Here is a 19124-nt window from a genome sequence, read left to right on the forward strand (position 1 = left end):
AGGCTTTATGCTGGCTGGCTACCGCCTGCTTACTGGCTAGTTGCATAACACTGACTAAACTGTGTTGTTTGGGAGGGAGAGGGATCCCTGAGGCTGGTCTCTATGGTTTCCTTGGATCCTTATTGCAATCCTGCTATAGATGGAGGGCATCAGTCTGTTCTCAGCCCTGTGTTGGCATGTGGGATAGAAGATAAGACACCCAGATCCTGCCCTCTGAGAGTTTATACTCTATTTGGGAAGAAGAAACAAATTGTTTTAGAAAGATCATTCTGAATTCCAGGCTGAAGTTTTTGGGAGCCAGTTGCGTGGTCTAGATAGGAAGAGTTAGAGGAGTCTCTAAATGGAAAAAAGCTCTATTGTTTCATCTTTTGGCATTGTTGTGCCTGTAGCTCAGCAGATCCCAGAGTGTAAGGTCATTATTTGTGAAAAGATTTAAAAGTTTCTTCATTTAAAGCTCAACATATACCAGTAGTTTGGTGAAGCTACCAAGTTATGCCAAATCTTCAATAGTGATGTAGTTATATCATGATGGGGGAGATAACCCTACTCTCTCTTTCCTGCCAAACTACCTTTGAGTTTTGAGTTCAATTTTGGATCCCACATTGTCAGAAGGATTTGAAACAGTGAGGGCCTATACAGAGAGGAGTGACATGAGTGATGAAGAGTATGGAAAGTACAAAACAAAGAGCATTCAACACAATTATGTTTATTAAGCATGTATGTACCATGCACTGTGCTAGGCACGGAGATGGGACTGTAAATAAAACAGATACAGTCTGTCTTTATATAACTTAAAGTCTAGTGAAGAGACTTTAGCCTGGAGAAGAGGAGACTCAGGTAATATAATTTCTATCTTTAAATACATAAGAAGTAAAGAAATCAGACTTAAGTAATGATGATAGTAAAGTGAAAACCATGATACTAGCTATCATTGATTGAACTCTTACTTTATGCCAGTGACAGTGTTAAGCTTTTTGCATAGTTACTCTTTTAACTTCAACAGATTTATGAAGTTGGTATTATTACCAGGGTATGGAGCCTTAGGAAGGTTAAGCATTTTGTTCAGGGACACAGTGGGTATCAGTGCAGATCTGATTTCAAAGCCCATGCTCTTAAGTACTGCTGTATTGTTTCTTCTATTCTAAGAGCAGAACCAGGTCCAAAGTAAAGTGGGGAAAGTAAAAAGTAGGCATTTTCTTTTAGAATAAAGAATTGACTAACAGTGAGAGCTATCTTGCCATAGAAGAGGGTTCCTTGGTAGACAGTGAACTCCCTATCACTGAAGATGGGCAAGTAGCATACAGAACTCCACTGAATCTGGGTGTGGTGGCTCATGCCTGTAATCCCAGCACTTCGGGAGGCCAAGGCAGAAGGACAGCTTGAGGCCAAGAATTCGAGACTAGCCTGGACAACACAGCGAGACCCTGTCTCTAAAAAAAAAAAAAATTGGCTAGGCGTGGTGTCATACACCTGTAGTCTCAGCTACTCTGGAGGCTGAAGCTGGAGGATTGCTTGAACCTAGGAGGTTGAGGCTGTGGTGAGCTATAATCATGCCATTGCACTCCAGCCTGGGCAACAGAGCAAGACCCTGTCTCTACAAAAAACAAAAACAAAAACAAAACACAGAATTCACTGATTGGTCAACAGAGGGGATTTGTCTGTAAGGATGAACCAGATAATGTTTAAGGAATTTAAAGGAAGAGAAAAATAGGCTTCCTGGAGAAAAAGTAAAATTTAATAGAATGGAAAGGGTTGGGCTTACTCAGTAGTGGAGAGTCAGTGTGAGCAAAGCTGTAGAAGTAGTAAGAAATATAGTGGGTTGGTTTGGTTAGATAGGGACTGTGGTAGAAAACCACAGAACAAAAAGTTGGAAAGGAAGGTGGGGACCAGGCTGAGATATGTATACCTGTTGAACCAGGCAACTGTAAGTTCTTGAGCAAAGACAATGACTATGATGTAAGTGTCTGAAATTTGGTTACATCCAGAAGTGTCACTGACCTGTAAAGGATCAAAATTTTATTTGTCTATCCTGAGAATAGAGCCATGTTCCTGGGGGTGAATGAGGACTAGTGACATCCTGATCACTGTCCCAGGGCCTGGCCACAAAACTGGGGAATGGACGAAGAAGGTGATATAACCCAAGATCTATAAATTCTTGGAAATCTTTGTTATCTGCTCCTCGTTCTTTTTTTTTTTTTTTTTGGTCATATTCTGCTGAGTTGCTTTGTCAATGAGGGGAGGAATAAAATGTTCTTTTTAGAGGAATGTTACCACAACAAAAAGCTCATCAGCACAAACTGTTCCGAAATAACACAAAAGCTGTTACCCTGCTCTTCCCTGCGCCAGTGGTGAGCTGTTCTTTTTCAGTATAGTTTTTGCCTTGCCTTGGTTTCCACTACTCTCCCTGCAGTCTCAGGCTTCACGTGGTTAGAGAGGCCTGCTGGTCTAGGTTTGCATGATCAATCACAAGCTACCTTCCTGAGAGAGAAAGTACGAAAATGTGTGTGCCTAAGTCACTTTAAACATGTATAAGATAGCCTTAGAGTTCAGGATCTAACTAGAAAGTTGGGTAGATATCTCAGGGTTTAGAATATTGTGTAATGGATAGTGGGGTACCAGAAACCGTGGTTCTTTTGGCCATCAAGGACCTGAAGGTTTGTTTTTTTTTTAATTAATAAAACTTTTATTCCACTTACATGAATTTAGTACACGTGTTCTTAACAATTATGCTTGGATTGTTCATGAGAATTTCATAAAATGTTAATCAAAGCTAGCCATCATCTCAAGTTATTTCCTTGTTAACTATTTTTACAGCACATGCATGCTAGGCAAGTATCAAAAAAAAATCACGAAAGCAAAAAACCTAAAAAAAAAAAAAAGAAATTAAATACATGGGTTTTTCTTTTTTTGTTTTACTGCTGTGCTTGATATACATGAAGTAATGAATATCAAGCAATTCATTTTTACTGCATCTTTACTTTTACATTTGTTTTCAGGTTGCCTAAAACATTTAAATACAAATAAAATGAGTGTAGCAAAAATAATGAAAGCCAACATCAGGTAACTTTATAAATGATGGAATGTGAACTGTTTCTGCCCTTATTCAGAGTAAAATGGGTCACAACTTTGTCTAAAGGAACACTTCTGCAGCCGTAGTCAAAGGTGTGCACAGTGAGATTGAATATTCCATAGATATACAAGATGTAACATGTGATATCCATGGGATGTCTGTTTCTGCCACAGCCTGTTAAGTGCTCCAAACCTTAAAGTACCTACAGTAACTACACCTGTGACTGGAACCAATGATCCCTTTCACTCCCTACCAGGACAAACCAATGTGTAGGCAGTTTTCTTTGCTTAGACATGAAGCAGTTTTAACACTGGCCCTTGTGAAGCCACAGTGTACCAAATACTATGCCAAACATTTATAACCTTTATAAAAATTCTACATTCCCATTTTGGCCACCTCAAGATGGAAACAGATAACTCCCTGAATGTTAACTGGCTCTACTCTCCTAATATTAAACATAAAAACTACATGGGAAATATAGATACTCAAATAGAAGTAGCATAAACCTGTCATAAATCATAAACAAAAAACTCTTTGTGGGACAGCATGGATGACCAATGGTCTACTGTGTAAATTTTAGAATGAGGCAGACAAAGTTAGAAGGCTGGTTAATTTTCCCCTCATTATCCTGCTTCAGCTTCATTTCCTTGGGTATCCGATGAAGGACCTGAGGTTTTTATAAGACATCTAAAAGCCTTGCTGATTACTCAAGAGCCTTAGTAGAAGTCTGAAGGGGTGCTCTATTGAGTCCTCATGTATTCAGCCTCCTACTAGTAACTTTTTTGCATAACTGGACTGTAACCCCAGTGCTAGATCTTTTAAAATTTTAGCCATTTCTGAAGTAAGTCTTTCTTCCTTCAGGTTATTGTGACTAGAGTGTTAACTTTTCTTTGTATGAATCAAAGCATATCTTCAAGGCCTCTTGTACTATTACCCCAGTACCTAGATTCCTACATACATTCGTACGATTACATAATTCGTACGATTATAGTTTTCTTCTTATAGTTTTATCTCTTCTTTGATTCATTCTCATTTCTTTTTTATAGACACGTTTATTCAACATCACAATCAAACTATTACATTTAGCAATCAACAGCATGAGTAAAAAAAATTATCTACACTAAAACTTTTTGTTGGCATGCTTTATATTTTCCACAGAAAAGAAACTAAAATAACCTTTTATACAATTAGTCACAAATACAGTCCTACTTTATTTTGCCTATACACATGAGTATTTGTCTAAAACATGTCTTCTTTGTAGCAGCTAGGCCCTGCCACTACTGTGCTTGGCTGAGTTCACAAATCTGTTGTAACCTGTAGCTTCCTTGTCACTTCTCTGGCTTTCTTCTCCTGCTAAGCATTTTTCTAGCAGTAATTAAAATCTTTTGCCACTGCCATAGCTACTGCTGCTACTGGAACCACCATAGCTCCCTTGGTTTTGTGTTTTGACCAGTGTAGAATCCAGAGCTTCTGCCTCCAAAGTTTCCTCCCTTCATGCATCCAAAATTTGAGGACTGATTGTTATAATTGCCAAAATTATTGTAGCTTCCACCACCTCCAAAATTGCTTTCGCTACTACCAACAAAGCTGCTTCTGCGTCCACTGTTGTTATAGCTGTGAGAGCTGACACTCCTGCTGTAGCCACTGCCCTGATTTCCATAATCCTGCCTCCACTTCCATAGCCTCTGCTTCCTCCAGAGTAACCCCAGGGCTGCCCCTTTATAAGCACTGTTGTTACCAAATCCATTATAGCCATCCCCGTTGCCACCAGATCCACCACCACCATGGCTGCTACCAAAGTCACCACAACCACTGAAGTTTCTCCTCCATGACCAAAGTTGTCATTCCCACCAAAACCACCTCCACGACCACCACCAGAGTTTCCAGAACCACTTTGACCTCTTTGGCTAGATGAAACACTAGCCATCTCTTGCTTTGACAGAGCATCCCTAACTTCATAGTTGTGGCCATTCACAGTATGGTATTTCTTTTTTTTTTTTTCTGGAGACAAGGTCTTGCTCTGTTGCCCAGGTGTGAACACAGCTCACTGCAGCCTGGACCTCCTGGGCTCAAGTGATCCTCCCGTCTCAGCCTCCCGAGTAGCTGGGACTACAGGCATGCACCACTGCACTCGGCTAATTTTTATATTTTTTTGTAGAGATGAGGTCTTGCCATGCTGCCTAGGCTGGTCTTGAACTCCTGGGCAAGTGATCCCCTGCCTCGGCCTCCCAAAGTGCTAGAATCACAGGCATGAGCCACTGCACCCAGCCAGTATTCCTTTTAAAAAGATTTGTTTATTTATTTTGAGACAAAGTCTCACACTGTCGGCCAGGCCGGAGTTCAGTGGTGTGAGCATGGCTCACTGTAGCCTTTACCTCCCAGGCTCAAACAGTCTTCCTGTCTCAGCCTCTTGAGTGGCTGGGACTACAGGCACATGCCACCACACCCAGCTAATTTTCAAAATTTTTTTAAAAATTTAAAATGTATCTTTTTTTAAGCCCCCAACAAATATCCTTTTCATAGTTAAGTGGGCACCTGATCTTTGAGAATCTTCTCTTGATACAGCTCTTCCGTTCACCTTGTGTAGCCTTGCATTCACAGCTGCATCCACCTCCTCCACAGTGGCATATGTGACAAAGCCCCTTGAGCACTTGGTATTTGAATCTCTCATTACCACAGTCTGTGAGTGCTCCCTGTTGCTCAGAATGGCTCATTGGACCCTCATTGGTCATTTCAAAGCTTAACTCTGATGACGAACTTCTACACCTGTTGGGACTCCTTAAGAGACTATGACTTAGACTTGATAGCAGTGGGAAGAGAGACTTTGATGATGTTTTCAGTGGCATCCATGGGCAGAAAAAGCCATTCTCGTTTCTAATTGCTGAATATACTCTGCTGTGAAATTAGACTTAGGGCAAACTGAGACTCAGTAGGCATGTCATAGAAAAATATATAATCAGGCCAGTTGTGGTGGCTCACTCCTGTAATCTGAGCACCTTGGGAGGCTGAGGCAGGAGGATTGCTTGAGCCCAGCAGTTCAAGACCAGCCTGGACAACATAGGGAGACTCTATGTCTACCAAAAAAAAAAAAAAAAAGACTTTTTAAGAGTCCTTAAAATAAAAGAAAAACATATAATCATTTGTGTAGGGGCAGCTAGTTTGGTTAGGTGCCTTCTTTGCTTGCTTCTCTTCTGGATAGCAGAGGCTATGTATTGTGGGCCTTTCAGATGTGCAAGATGGCTCTATTGGTGATGGTGCCCTTCTTGCAGAGCTGGCAGGGAGTTCTACCAGGCTGGCAGTATGAGAATTCGTGACCTGTGTTCTATTCAAACCTGTGGTGGAGTTTGCTCCATGGGCAAAATGTTTGTTGCAGTGGAATGGTACTGTTAGGTTGTGCTTAACAGTATGAGGTGGGCAGACAAGGGCCTACCTAAGACCATTGTCCCCTTGACTGGACCAGACTTTTTGAGAGCAGTGCTATTTTCTTTTCTGCAGCCTACATGGCAAATCAGGGTATTTATTCAGCCATTAAACAAATTCTTATTTAATACATATTAAAGGCAGACACTATTTGAAGGCTAGGGATTCCACAGTGTACAAAACAGATAAGATCCCTGCTTTTATGGAACTTGCATTCTAGTGATCTATATGTCACAGGTGATTAAGTGATAAGAAAACTTTGAAATTAGGCAGAACGGTGATCAGATTATAGTAGTCTAGTGACTTTTCCTTTGGTTTTCTCAGGGTGAAGTGGTAGTTAATGATTCCTACCGTTTCAGGGTTGTTGTCAGGATTCAGTGAGAAAAGTGCTATTTAATGCTCCCAACACAAATAAAGAACTCTCAAAACTCGACGACAGAAAATAAGCCAGGCCAGGTGCCGATGACTCATGCCTGTAATCCCAACACTTTGGGAGGCCGAGGTGGGCAGATCACTGCTCTTATCTGGTTTGTCTCCGTTCTCCCCAGTGCCCAACAAAGCCTGTTATAGAATATGTGCTTAATCACTGTGTTGAATGACTGACCAATATTGCTATAGCAGAATGCTATCATTCTGCTATGGGAGTCTTAGCAAGGGTGTGATCACACATTTTAGGGGATAAGGATGAGTAGGTAGCAGTTTGAATCCAGGAAGCTACAAGATCTACTTACGACTTCTGTTAGTGCCTGTGGTGTCTGATGTAGAAGTATAACACAGGGTTATAAGCTTATGCTCTGGAATCATACAGACTCCATTCTGCCTCTTCCAGCTGTGGAAACTTGGGGAAGTTACATAATCCCTTTCCACCTCAGTTTCTCCATTAGAAATTGAAGTAATAATAGTGGTAGGCCTTTCATGAAGTTGTTGCGAATATTAAATGAATAATGCATATAAAGCACTTAATACAATGCCTGGCACATAGAGGCTCAATGAAAGTTTTTATGTTTATTATTATTATCATCAGAAAGAACATATATTTTGATGCAAACAAGCCTGTATTCAAAACTTGGCTTTGCCATTTACTGGCTATACAACTTTAGGCAAATAACCTTACCTTTCTGAGCCTCAATTTTTTTTTTAAGCTATTTGAGGAGGGATGTTGCAGGGATATTATGAGAAATTAATGTTTGCAAAGCCCCTAGCACAATGCCTGGTATATAGGTGCTAAAACATAGGTGCTAAAGCCATGATTTTTTCTCTCTCAACATGAGGGTACAATAGTGAGGGCTGGCCTGTATAGCAAAATTCCACATCAGCTCTATCACCATCCCATGGCACCACAGCATTCAGCCATGGGAGCCACTCCCAGCGGTGTGCCTGACTTGACTAGGGCCAGGACACTGTAGGAGGTTGAGGTAGTTCTGTTTTTGCCTAAGTGGTTGATATTAAGAGGGAGGGCATGATAAAGCAGGATCACACATTTACAGGGACTACAACTTTTCTGGCAGCTCACCCAGCCTCCTACATATGCTTACATTTTTTTTTTTTTTTGAGATGGAGTTTCGCTCTTGTTGCCCAGGATGGAGTGCAATGGTGCAATCTCAGCTCACCGCAACCTCCGCCTCCCAGGTTCAAGCGATTCTCCTTCCTCAGCCTCCCGAGTAGCTGAGATTACAGGCATGCACCACCACGCCCGGCAAAATTTTGTATTTTTAGTAGAGACGGGGTTTCTCCATGTTGGTCAGGCTGGTCTCAAACTTCTGACCTCAGGTGATCTGCCCGCCTTGGCCTCCCAAAGTGCTGGGATTACCACGCCCTGCACCTGTGTACTTTTAAAAAGATCTGGCTTTTGGGCCAGGCACAGTGGCTCATGCCTGTAATCCCAGCACTTTGGGAGGTCGAGGCGGGTGGATCACTTGAGGTCGGGAGTTCGAGACCAGCCTGACCAACATGGTGAAACCCCGTCTCTACTAAAAATACAAAAATTAGCTGGGCTTGGTAGCAAGTGCCTGTAATCCCAGCTACTCGGGAGGCTGAGGCATGAGAATCACTTGAACCCCAGAGAGGCGGAGGTTGCAGTGAGCCGAGATCATGCCACTGTACTCCAGCCTGAGCGACAGAGTAGAAGTGTCATGAGAACTGTTTAGAGTTTAGTGGGGGTAGAAATAGACTTGTTTTCTATGTTTTTCATTGTCCCACCGAGAGGCATGCTAGGTCCTGGGAGGCTGTGGGAGTTCAGGAAGCTGGCATCAGGTGGAATCAGAGCTAAGGGAGCTAAACTCTGAGGGGAGCAGTCAGCAGGTTCACTTGCAATATCTAAAATGCCAGTAGGAACTTGGACTTGATAGGTAGTAGTATATAGGGAGAGAGTAGGAAGCCCAGTGCTGTGGCTAATATGGGCCAAATTAGATGAAGATAAGTAGCTGGGTTATTTATAGACGTTATTACCATAATTATTAATAATTGTATTCCGTTTCATGCTCTGGGCCTCACTTTCTTATATTCAGATAGCTGTAGACAACCCTTAAGTGTTCTGCCTCTAGTCTCTCCTGGAAAGCCCATGTCGCACATGCTGTGAGTGATCTTCCTAACCTACATTTGGGTTCCGTGTCTCCTGCATGATTTCCTTTTCCTGTTTCCTTTAACTTCCTGTACCTACCACTCCATCTCTTTAAATCTGACTTCAACCTTTCTTTTCTTTGTTTCTCATTGAAACATATTTTTTAAAGAGTTGGGGTCTCACTCTGTCATCTAGGCTGGAGTGCAGTGGCACAATCGTGGCTCACTGTAGCCTTCAGCTCCTAGGCTCAAATGATCCTCCTACGTCAGCCTCCCAACTAGGTAGGGCTACAGGTGTGCACCACCACACTAGGCTAACTATTTTTGTGGAGACAGGGTCTTGCTATGTTGCCAAATCTGGTCTTGAACTCCTGGTCTCAAGCAGTCCCCTCACCTCAGCCTCCCGATTTGCTGGGGATTACAAGTGAGAGCCACTGCACCCTGGCTACCTTTGTTAATTCTCCAGACATACCTCCTACCACTTTGGTCTGGCTCCAATCTTCTTTGTCTTATAAACATTTTATGTTACTTCCAGTCCCCTTTCTTTGCTCAGGTAGTTCTCCTTACCTGGAATTAACCTCTTGTGCCCCTCCCTGCAGCCCTGGCCCTGTCTGTATCAATCTTAGTTGTCTTCTGGAATGTGCCAGCTTCATTTTATGTGAACCTTCCCTGACTTTCCCATTCCCAGTGATCTTCCTCATCTCAGTACTAACTCCCATAGCACATAGTCTCTATAGCTCAATTTAGCACTTAATTAGAAATTGCCTTGCTTTGTGCCCTAATGATTTTGATTGTATTATTTTGTCTATAAATTTGTCTTCCTGCACTAATACTGGCATTATTAAAGCACAACTCATCAGATTACTTCTACCATGTGCCAAGCCGAGCTGATTACATATAAAGTTTTGTTTAATCCTTAACCACTCTGTGAACTAGGTGTTGTTAGCCTTATTTTAGAGATGATAAAACTATAAATGAGTGGCTTACTTTTGCTTCTTTAACTAATCTAAACTCTTGTCTGTCCTTCAACGCTCCCATCATTTGGATTTAACTCATGCTACTAGTTCATGTTATACTGCATTTTTTTACTCTATGCTATAGCCACCCCAAACCTGCTCTTCATATCTTATCACTGTGCCCCTGTTCCAGATAAATCCTTATCCTGGCATTTCTCTGCTTCCCACTTTGCCTGTAAAAATTTCACTCAGGCCAGGTTTGGTGGTTCATGCCTATAATCTCAGCTACTTGGTTGAGACAAGAGGATTGCTTGAGGCCAGGAGTTCTAGACCAGGCTGGGCAACATAACAAGACCCCGTCTCTTAAAAAAAACAAAAAACAAAAAACAAAAAACCCACACGTTTCAGTGCAATGCCTGGAATAAAACAACAACAACAACAACAACAACACACACACACACAAAACCTAAAAAACAAATAAAAACAAAAGGAAAGAGAAATTTCATTTGTCCTCCAAGGCCTAGATCAGGGTTTCTGAACCTCAGCATTATTGATATTTTGGGCCAGATAGTTCTTTGTTGTGAGGAGCTGTCTTGTACATTGTAGGATGTTTAGTAGCATTCCTAGCCTCTATATACTGGATGCCAGTAGCAAACCTTTCCCCTTCCCCCTTCCAGTTTGACAACCAAAAATATTGCCAGTTACTATTGTCAGTTGTCAATTTTCAAACTGCCCCTTGTTGAGAACTACTGGCCTAGATTAAATGTTGCCTCATCCAAGAAATTTTTTTTTTTTTTTGAGATGGAGTCTTGTTCTTTTGCCCAGGCTGGAGTGCAGTGGTGTGATCTTGGCTCACTGCAACCTCTGCTTCCTGGGTTCCAACGATTCTCCTGCCTCAGGCTCCCGAGTAGCTGGGATTACAGGTGCGCGCCACCACGACTGGCTAATTTTTTTTACTTTTAGTAGAAGCGGGGTTACATCGTGTTGGCCAAGCTGGTCTTGAACTCCTGACCTTGTGATCCACCCGCCTCGGGGTCCCAAAGTGCTGGGATTATAGGCGTGAGCCACCATGCCCGGCCAGTCCAAGAAATCTTGTTTGTTCTCCTACAGTGGGAAGTAATCCTTTCTCATGTTCAAGAGTACTTGGAATGAACCTTATGTTTGTCATGTTGCTCTGTTCTGTATTGTAATTGGGTCCATGCTTAACTATCCTACCAGATTGTGGGTTCCTTAGGGGTCACGAACTAGGTTTTATTGATTGCTGTTTCTCATAACATTGTGTTTGGTTCAGGGCCTTTCTCATAAGGGTGCTGAGTTGAGGTTTTTTTAATTTTGAATTTGAAAACAAAGATACTATCTTATTATTTTATGCCCTTTAAATTGTTTCTCTAGTGCAAAGGAGGAGTACAGAGTGAGCTGGTCATTGGTACTGGGAACAGAGTGCTTTGGACTTGTGAGTTCCCTGTCAGGATAACAGCTGAAGTCAGTGTTGGGTTGTTTTTCTGGAGTTGCTAGAGTCTGGCCTCTAGACATGTTAGTATATGACCTATATGTCTGATCTCCTCTGTGACCCTCTTCCCTACCCTTCTGTCCTATGTTATGAATCATGTGCAGAATCTGGATGGAGGTAAGATTACTGTACTTAAAATGATAGGAAAGACTTTGAGAATAACACATACTATAGGGTCACAAGTGAAGAAGAAAAGGAAAACACTGAGAATGCCGAAAGGTTATGTAGTAGAGCAGAAGTATGTACTTTTAGAGCAAGAAAGATGATGGTTTCAGGTATACTTTTGCCAATTATTAGTTGTTTGGCTTTGGGAAAAGTTTTTTCTCTCTCTCTTTTTCTTTTCTTTTCATTTCTCTTTTCTTTTCTTTTTTTGAAATAGAGTCTTGCTCTGTCATCCAGCCTGGAGTGTAGTGGCATGCTCACAGCTTACTGCAGCCTCAAACTCCTGGGTTCAAGCAATCTTCCCATTACAGCCTCCTGAGTAGCTGGGACTACAGGTGCACGCCACCATGCCCAGATAATTTTTGTATTTTTTGTAGAGACGGAGGTGTCACCATGTTACCCAGGCTGGTCTCAAACTCCTGGGCTCAAGCAATCTCTGCCCACCTCAGCCTTCCAAAGTACTGGGATTGTAAACATGAGCCACTGCACCCAGCCTGGAAAATTTTCTTAAACTCTGTGAACTTTCATTTCCTTACCCTCAAATTAGTCAGTAATTCCTACCTTGAAAGATTATGGCAAAGATGAAATGAAATCAGGTATATCAAGTACCCAGCCTGTGGTCTAGTTTATAGTAGCAGTATTTCTACTTCTTTTACTCCTACTACCATTGCTATGATGTGCTAGGCTTGTGCTGTGTACTCTTGCATACACTCTTTCATATAATCCTTACAAGAAATCTCTGAGATAGACATTAATTTTTTCCCATATAACCAATAAGGAAAGAGACTGAGTTAGCTCATAGTTAACCATTTTTGAGGTTATTGTAACTCAGATGTACCTCAGGTTGATGATAATATTCTAAAATTAGATTGTGGTGATAGTTGTATACTTCTGTGAATATACTAAAAACTATTAGGTTTTATACTACAATTCGTATGTGAATTGGATCTCAATAAAGATGTTTTTTAAAGTGTCACTGCATTGTTTGGAGTGGTGGTCACCTTTCACTTGCCTTTCTGTAGCTCAGCCCGTAACCATCCTTAGGGCCCTGTAGAAAGCACTTTGATCAAGCCTGTAATCCCAGCACTTTGGGAGGCCGAGACGGGTGGATCACGAGGTCAGGAGATCGAGACCATCCTGGCTAACACGGTGAAATCCCGTCTCTACTAAAAAATACAAAAAACTAGCCGGATGGGTTGGCGGGCGCCTGTAGTCCCAGCTACTCGGGACGCTGAGGCAGGAGAATGGCGTAAACCCAGGAGGCGGAGCTTGCAGTGAGCTGAGATCCGGCCACTGCACTCCAGCCCGGGCGACAGAGCAAGACTCCGTCTCAAAAAAAAAAAAGAAAGCACTTTGAAAGTCATGTTGATTTCTATTTCCATTTCTTTTTTATGAGACAGAGTCTCGCTGTGTCGCCCAGGCTGGAGTGCAGTGGCGCGGTCTCTGCTCACTGCAACCTCCACCTTCTAGGGTCAAGTGATTCTCATGCCTCAGCCTCCAGGGTAGCCAGGACTACAGGCATGCGCCGCCATGGCCGGCTAATGTTTTTGTGTTTTTAGTAGAGAAGGGGTTTTGTTATGTTGGCCAGGCTGGTCTTGAACTCCTGGCCTCCAGTAATTGGCCTGCCTTGGCCTCCCAAAGTGTTGGGATTACAAGTGTGAGCCACTGTGCCCAGCCTCTATCTCCATTTCCCTTACTTCCAACTTTGATAGAGATACAGTGGTGCTTTGAAGTCTGAAGTACCATGGTTGCTGGAAGCAGATCCCTGATTAGCTAACTGACAGCGAGGTTGCCTCAGTTCCTGGGCAGGTATAGATGACTTTTGAAAACGTCAGACTGAAGAGTCCTGGAGCATTCTTTTTTGGATAATTTCTCCCTCTCTCCCTCTTTTTATTCCTTCCTTTTTATTTTTTGTAGTTAGTACTGCTTCTGGGGAAGTTAAGATGTCAAAGAATCTGTGGGGCAACTCTGGTGGCAATTCCCTCTTACCTATATATTAGGCGCCTGAATCAATTTCTTGACCCCTACTATGTGACGTTCCATGTGAGGAGTTGTCAAAGACAGCTAACCAAGTGACTGTAGTTTTATTTTTCCTTGATTCACCTTGTGCTCAGGGCCTCTCTCTGATTCCCATGGCCGCTATATCACTCCAAGAGGCCATACTGGCACCTGGGAAGCAGTGCTTTCCTTTTGGTCCCTGGACCCAATTCTGAACATAACTTTTCTTTGCTTTCCCTGCACACAGCTTTGACAGCCTGGAGCTACTGCTACTGCTGCTTTTTCTTTTCCTGCTCCTCCTCCTCTTTCTCCTTTCTTTCTTTTTCTTTTTTTTTTTTTTTTAGACAGAGTTTCCTCTTGTAGCCCAGGCTGGAGTACAGTGGCGCAGTCTCGGCTCACTGCAACCTCCGCCTCCTGGATTCAAGCGATTCTCCTGTCTCAGCCTCCTGAGTAGCTGGGATTACAGGCATATGCCACCATGCCTGGCTAATTTTTGTATTTTTAGTAGATACGGGGTTTCGCATGTTGGTCAGGCTGGTCTCAAACTCCTGACCTCAACTGATCCGCCCGCCTTGGTCTCCCAAAGTGCTGGCACTGCAGGCATGAGCAACCGCGTCCAGCCTTTCTCCTTTCTTAAAAAAATTTACTATATGCAGATTAACTTCAGCATTGGTTTCCAATATATACATTTTGTTGCTATAGTAATTCTTCTTTGACTTAAGTTTGGAGGCACCTCTCTACTTTTTTTCTTTCTAGTTCTCTGCCTGTATCCTGGTGCAGTCATCATCTTGTCTCCTACTTCATGGAACATTCTGACCCCCTGTTCTTAATTCAGGCAAAGCACAGACTGAAGTCAGCTCAGGGCCTTTGCACAGAACAGAGACAGCTGACACCATGAATGACATCATTTTTCAGGTGAAACCTGCTCCTTAGGCTAAAGAAATGTCCTGTTCCCATTCTTCCTTGTAAGTACTTATAGGGTGGCTGTAGCATTCACCTACCAGGAGTGGCTCATCAGTTTATAGGCTACAACTTCCACTGAGTTCAAGTTCTTTGGCCTAGCTCATACATTCAGTCCTAACTTTTGTGAGTTTCTTAGAATAACTTTAGAATAAACTGTTTGGACTTTGACTTTTTAAAAGTCTAAGCATGAGCTTTGGAGTCCAACCTGGGTTCAAATCCAAACCTTGCAATGTACTAAGTGTATGGCTAAGTGATTTGGAGACTCACTTTGCTCATGTGTAAAGTAGAGATGAAAATAGGATACTCTTTGCCATTAACAAGCCCTAGGCTAGTGAGAGAGACAAATATATAAACAGGCAGTGACAATAGCACATTTTAAGGGCTGTAATGGTAGTATGCACAGGACCTGTGGGAGATGAATCAGGGTGCAGTGATCTTATATGTACTGGTATAGCAGAAATCACATTGTCAGCCAGCATGCAGGCAAAGGTACCAGTTTCCAGACAAGCTGAGCTACATATCAGTGAGAGTAGGCATAGTTTGCAATCTGTCCCAGTACCTTAGCCAGACACAAGATGAGGCAGCAGCTCCCCCAGATGGTACCCCTCATGTTTCCAGGAAAACCTGATGGTGGCTTGCTTTGACAGATAGGGAAATTCTTTCTCACTAAGCAGACTGTTGTTTTCCTTCCCCCTCTCTTTGTTGTTGAGTCTGCTTTGTCTATTCTGGATGATAATCCTGTCGATGACAGGGATGAGATATATTTGTAAGACTTGTTTGTGTATATGTCTATATATGTGTATATATCTATATGTGCCTTTGTGTGCGGTTTTTTTTGTATGTGTGTATACATCATTTTGTGCTTGTGTGGGTATATGTCTTTCTGCATTTAGATGTGTCTGTGTATGACAAGAAGTGGAAGGAGAAGAGGAACACTGAGCCAAGGAAGTAGGGGCTGAAAGAAAGCCCATAAATGAGGTTGAGGATCAAGGAGGTTAGGGACAAAGGGTTTGGCCTGAGGTATAGGACACAGGACCTGGAAGAAAAAGCAGAGCCAGAAATGTAATTAGCAGCCCAAAGATGCTGTTAGTCTAGACAGAATCTGGGTCCCACAAAGTGGTAGGCAGAATGCAGGTATCGTCTAGCAGCCAGGAGTAGTCAAGCTAGCAGAGAGAGAAAAGCCATGTTTCAGGAATTAAAAACTTCTGACTCTTCCTGTCCAAGGAGGAATTGGCAGCTGGCTCCCAAGGCCCTGCTTCCCTTCAGACCTAACTGGTGTTTGTGTTTGTCTGACTATATATGTATTTTTTCAAGTCCTTCTGTGCATGTCTGTGTCTGCATATGCCTCACATTCAGTGTACTTGTACTTCATAGCATTAAGAAGAATTGTCTGATTCACTTAAGTCCAGCGAGTTTCCTTTCATTCATTCTTGTATTCTTCTCCTCACTTATAAATACCTCCTTTGAAATCTTTCTTTTTGATGTGCTGCTTGCCTTCTTTCTCTCTTTTTTCTTCAAACATATTTAGTGTGTGGTTTGTGATGGATGCTGGATATGCTTTGCATACCCATTTAAAGACTATTAAGATGAATTTCCTACCTACAAAGATCTCACTTCACTTACTGAGAGAGAAAAACATACATATTCTATCCCCATAGAGATTGTAACAAGAGATGAGCCCTGCATGCTCTGGAAGTACAGAAAAGAGTTAACCCATCTGAGGAGACAGAAAACACTTCCCAGAAAAGGTATTGCCTGAGATGAATTTTTGGAAGTGAATAGGGGTTTACATGGGGAGGGGGCTGAGCATGATACATCATGTGGAGTAACAAGTATGATGTCCTTGGGAAACTGTGGTTCAGTGGTTCTTTTAACTTGAGCAAATGTAATAATGGGGCAGAGAGGGAGAGGTTGGGAATAAGATTAGAAAGGCAGGCTCTAGCCAGATTTGTGTGCCATACTGAGGAACTTGGATTTAAAGTTGAAAAGCTAGAAGTAAACAGAGCTGGTCCTAATTCTGACTGAAGGTATGTCAGGAGCAGGTTTTGCAGAGGAGGTGAAGTTGGAACTTGGTTTTTAAAGATGAGCAGGAGTTTACTAGATGAAGAAAGGAAGAAGAACATTCCAGGAGAGGGGAACTTAACGAGTAAAGGCAGGAGACAAAAAATATGGCAACTCTGGGAGACATCAAGTAGGGAGGTATTTAGAGAATAGTTACTTCATCTATAAGATAGGGACACCAGTAACATATACCTTCAATGGCTGATGTGAGGCTTGAAAAAGATCCTTTTTTTGTAAACCATAGAGCTGTGTGCAAATTTCTACAGTTGTTGTGTTATCCAGTTTCTTGTAATTTTTTGTCAGTACCCAACAGGCATCAGGCCTTCTCAGGTATAGATCCACATAGGCATATACCTCAGCACTTTGGCACTGGCTGGATGAGAGCCATGCCCTCTTTTATCTAGCCACTTGGTGTCTTGAGGAGGCAGAGGTAAGATTAGAAGTCTCTGGGAAGTCACTGGTAAGATCAGAACTTGCTGGGTCCCTTGACAAGCGGGATCATACTATTTATTCTTGTTTATCCTCAGACACTAGGTTTCTCTTCAGATAAACTGGTATAAATAGTATGAGCCCCCTTGTCAAGGGGACCTAGGTTCAGAATAGTCAAACACATATGAAGCATCTTCTACATATAGGCACTATGGGGGACTGTGCCTTAAATTATCTCCTTTTCTCCACATTGTAACTATGAGGTAGTTTGCATTTTACAGGTTCTAGGTGACATAGTGGTCAGTGTCAGAAATGTGATTCAAGACATTATCTGTGAAATTCTTTTTCCTATATGACACTTCATAAGCTTTGTGATTTCTCTGAATGTTGACCAAGCTGTGTGATCAGTTGAGAGTGTAAAACTTTGTGCAGTCTCAGGCAGTATGGGGCTGGAGAGAAAGTTGCTGGGCTCTGTCTTTGGGATTGAGTGATAACACTTTCCTCCACATAGAACAGTGGTTCTTTCCTTCAAGGACAGACTCTCTTCTATATATCTGTCTCACCCAGATGCTTTCAATATGTCTGATTAATCTGTGTGTCCTTGGATCTCAACACAAGACCTGTCACATAGTAACTATTCAGTAAATAATTGGTTAGGCAAATGAAAGAACAAATGCTGCTTAACAAAGTCTTCTGGAACTCCTAATGCCTGCACTATTCTTCTGCCTTCTCTTGTGTAGTACAGTACTCTAATAGGATATTTTGTCCTTAAGGACACACACACACACACACACACACACACAGTGTGTATATATATTTTGTATTGCTCATTGACGCATAAGCCTAAATCCTCCCTCTTAGAGTTGATTAGATGCCAGAAGCTTCTTGGGAGAGGCATGAGTTCGTTTTATTCTTATATTCTTTGTCCTAAGCTTCTTCCCATACTACTGCCCAAAGGTGAGTGTCATTTATAAGAAACACATGGTGAGCTCTAACTCTTTTTGCCAAGTCAGTTGAAGTGGGTGTTCTATTTTGGAAATGGAGTCCTAGAGGTTTTCCTGCTGTTGAGTGTTTGGCTGGGTTTGTGATCCTTTCAGGGTGTTGGAAAGCCGTGTATAGGGATGGTAGCATGAGGGAAAACTGAGCGTGGAATTGAAGTTGCCTTTTGTTCGTGGGGATTGTCAGGGAGAGAGATTTCCCTAGCACCTGAAGCCAGAGCAGAGGGTGGATTTATTATATCTAGTCCAGGGATTAGCAAACTGTTTTTTTGTATAGCCTGCAAACTAAAAATGATTTTTAAATTTTTTTCTTTCATAATTGAGATTTTATTGGTTGAGGATCAGTACAGACATTTCAATTTGTACACGATTATTAATATACATACCGAAAATCTAAAAAGCCATGTATTGTAATTCTTTTTTAAAAGTTATTCCAGTGACTTTCCAGCTTAGAATTTGGAAGCAAATTGTCCTTAAGAGGCTATCAAGTACCGGCATCCTCACATGTTGATAAGCTGTTACATACGTCCCACCAATTCACAACTGAATAGCATGTACACTACATATTCAAATTTTTAATCTTTCACAGCACAGTAACCAAGTTATTAGGAAAACAGGACTACCACAACCAAAGATGTTACAAAGTACACACAGTTCTGACAGGGAGAGCCATGATCAAGGAGTGGTTTTCTTTAGGAAACAAATCTACCAAAAAACAACATAGAAGTAATTTAAAATGTTCAAGACATTAAATGCAGGACTGACTCCATATTGTCATTTAATATTCATTGTATTATAGGATATAAAAACTAACCCCCCATCTATCGAGTGTTAAGCTGACACCAAAGATAGTTAAAGCCTCCCTTAATTCAATATCCCACACTATTTTCTGGTTGTACCAAAAAATAAACAACCAGTGAATGATTGCACCTCTTAAAGCATTTACACTTAAAAATTGGGATGAGGTGGGATTCCCTCCTTCTAAAAAATGTTTCTAG

General features: G+C 41.9%; 1 protein-coding gene across 4 annotated transcripts in view; it reads left to right on the forward strand.

Moving 5' to 3' along the window:
- The window catches only part of STIM1 (stromal interaction molecule 1), a 217127-nt gene that overhangs the window by 108135 nt on the left and 89868 nt on the right, over positions 1 to 19124 (forward strand). The window lies entirely within an intron of this gene.

The sequence above is a fragment of the Papio anubis genome, chromosome 12, assembly GCF_008728515.1.
Source record: "Papio anubis isolate 15944 chromosome 12, Panubis1.0, whole genome shotgun sequence".
Lineage (NCBI taxonomy): Eukaryota > Metazoa > Chordata > Mammalia > Primates > Cercopithecidae > Papio > Papio anubis.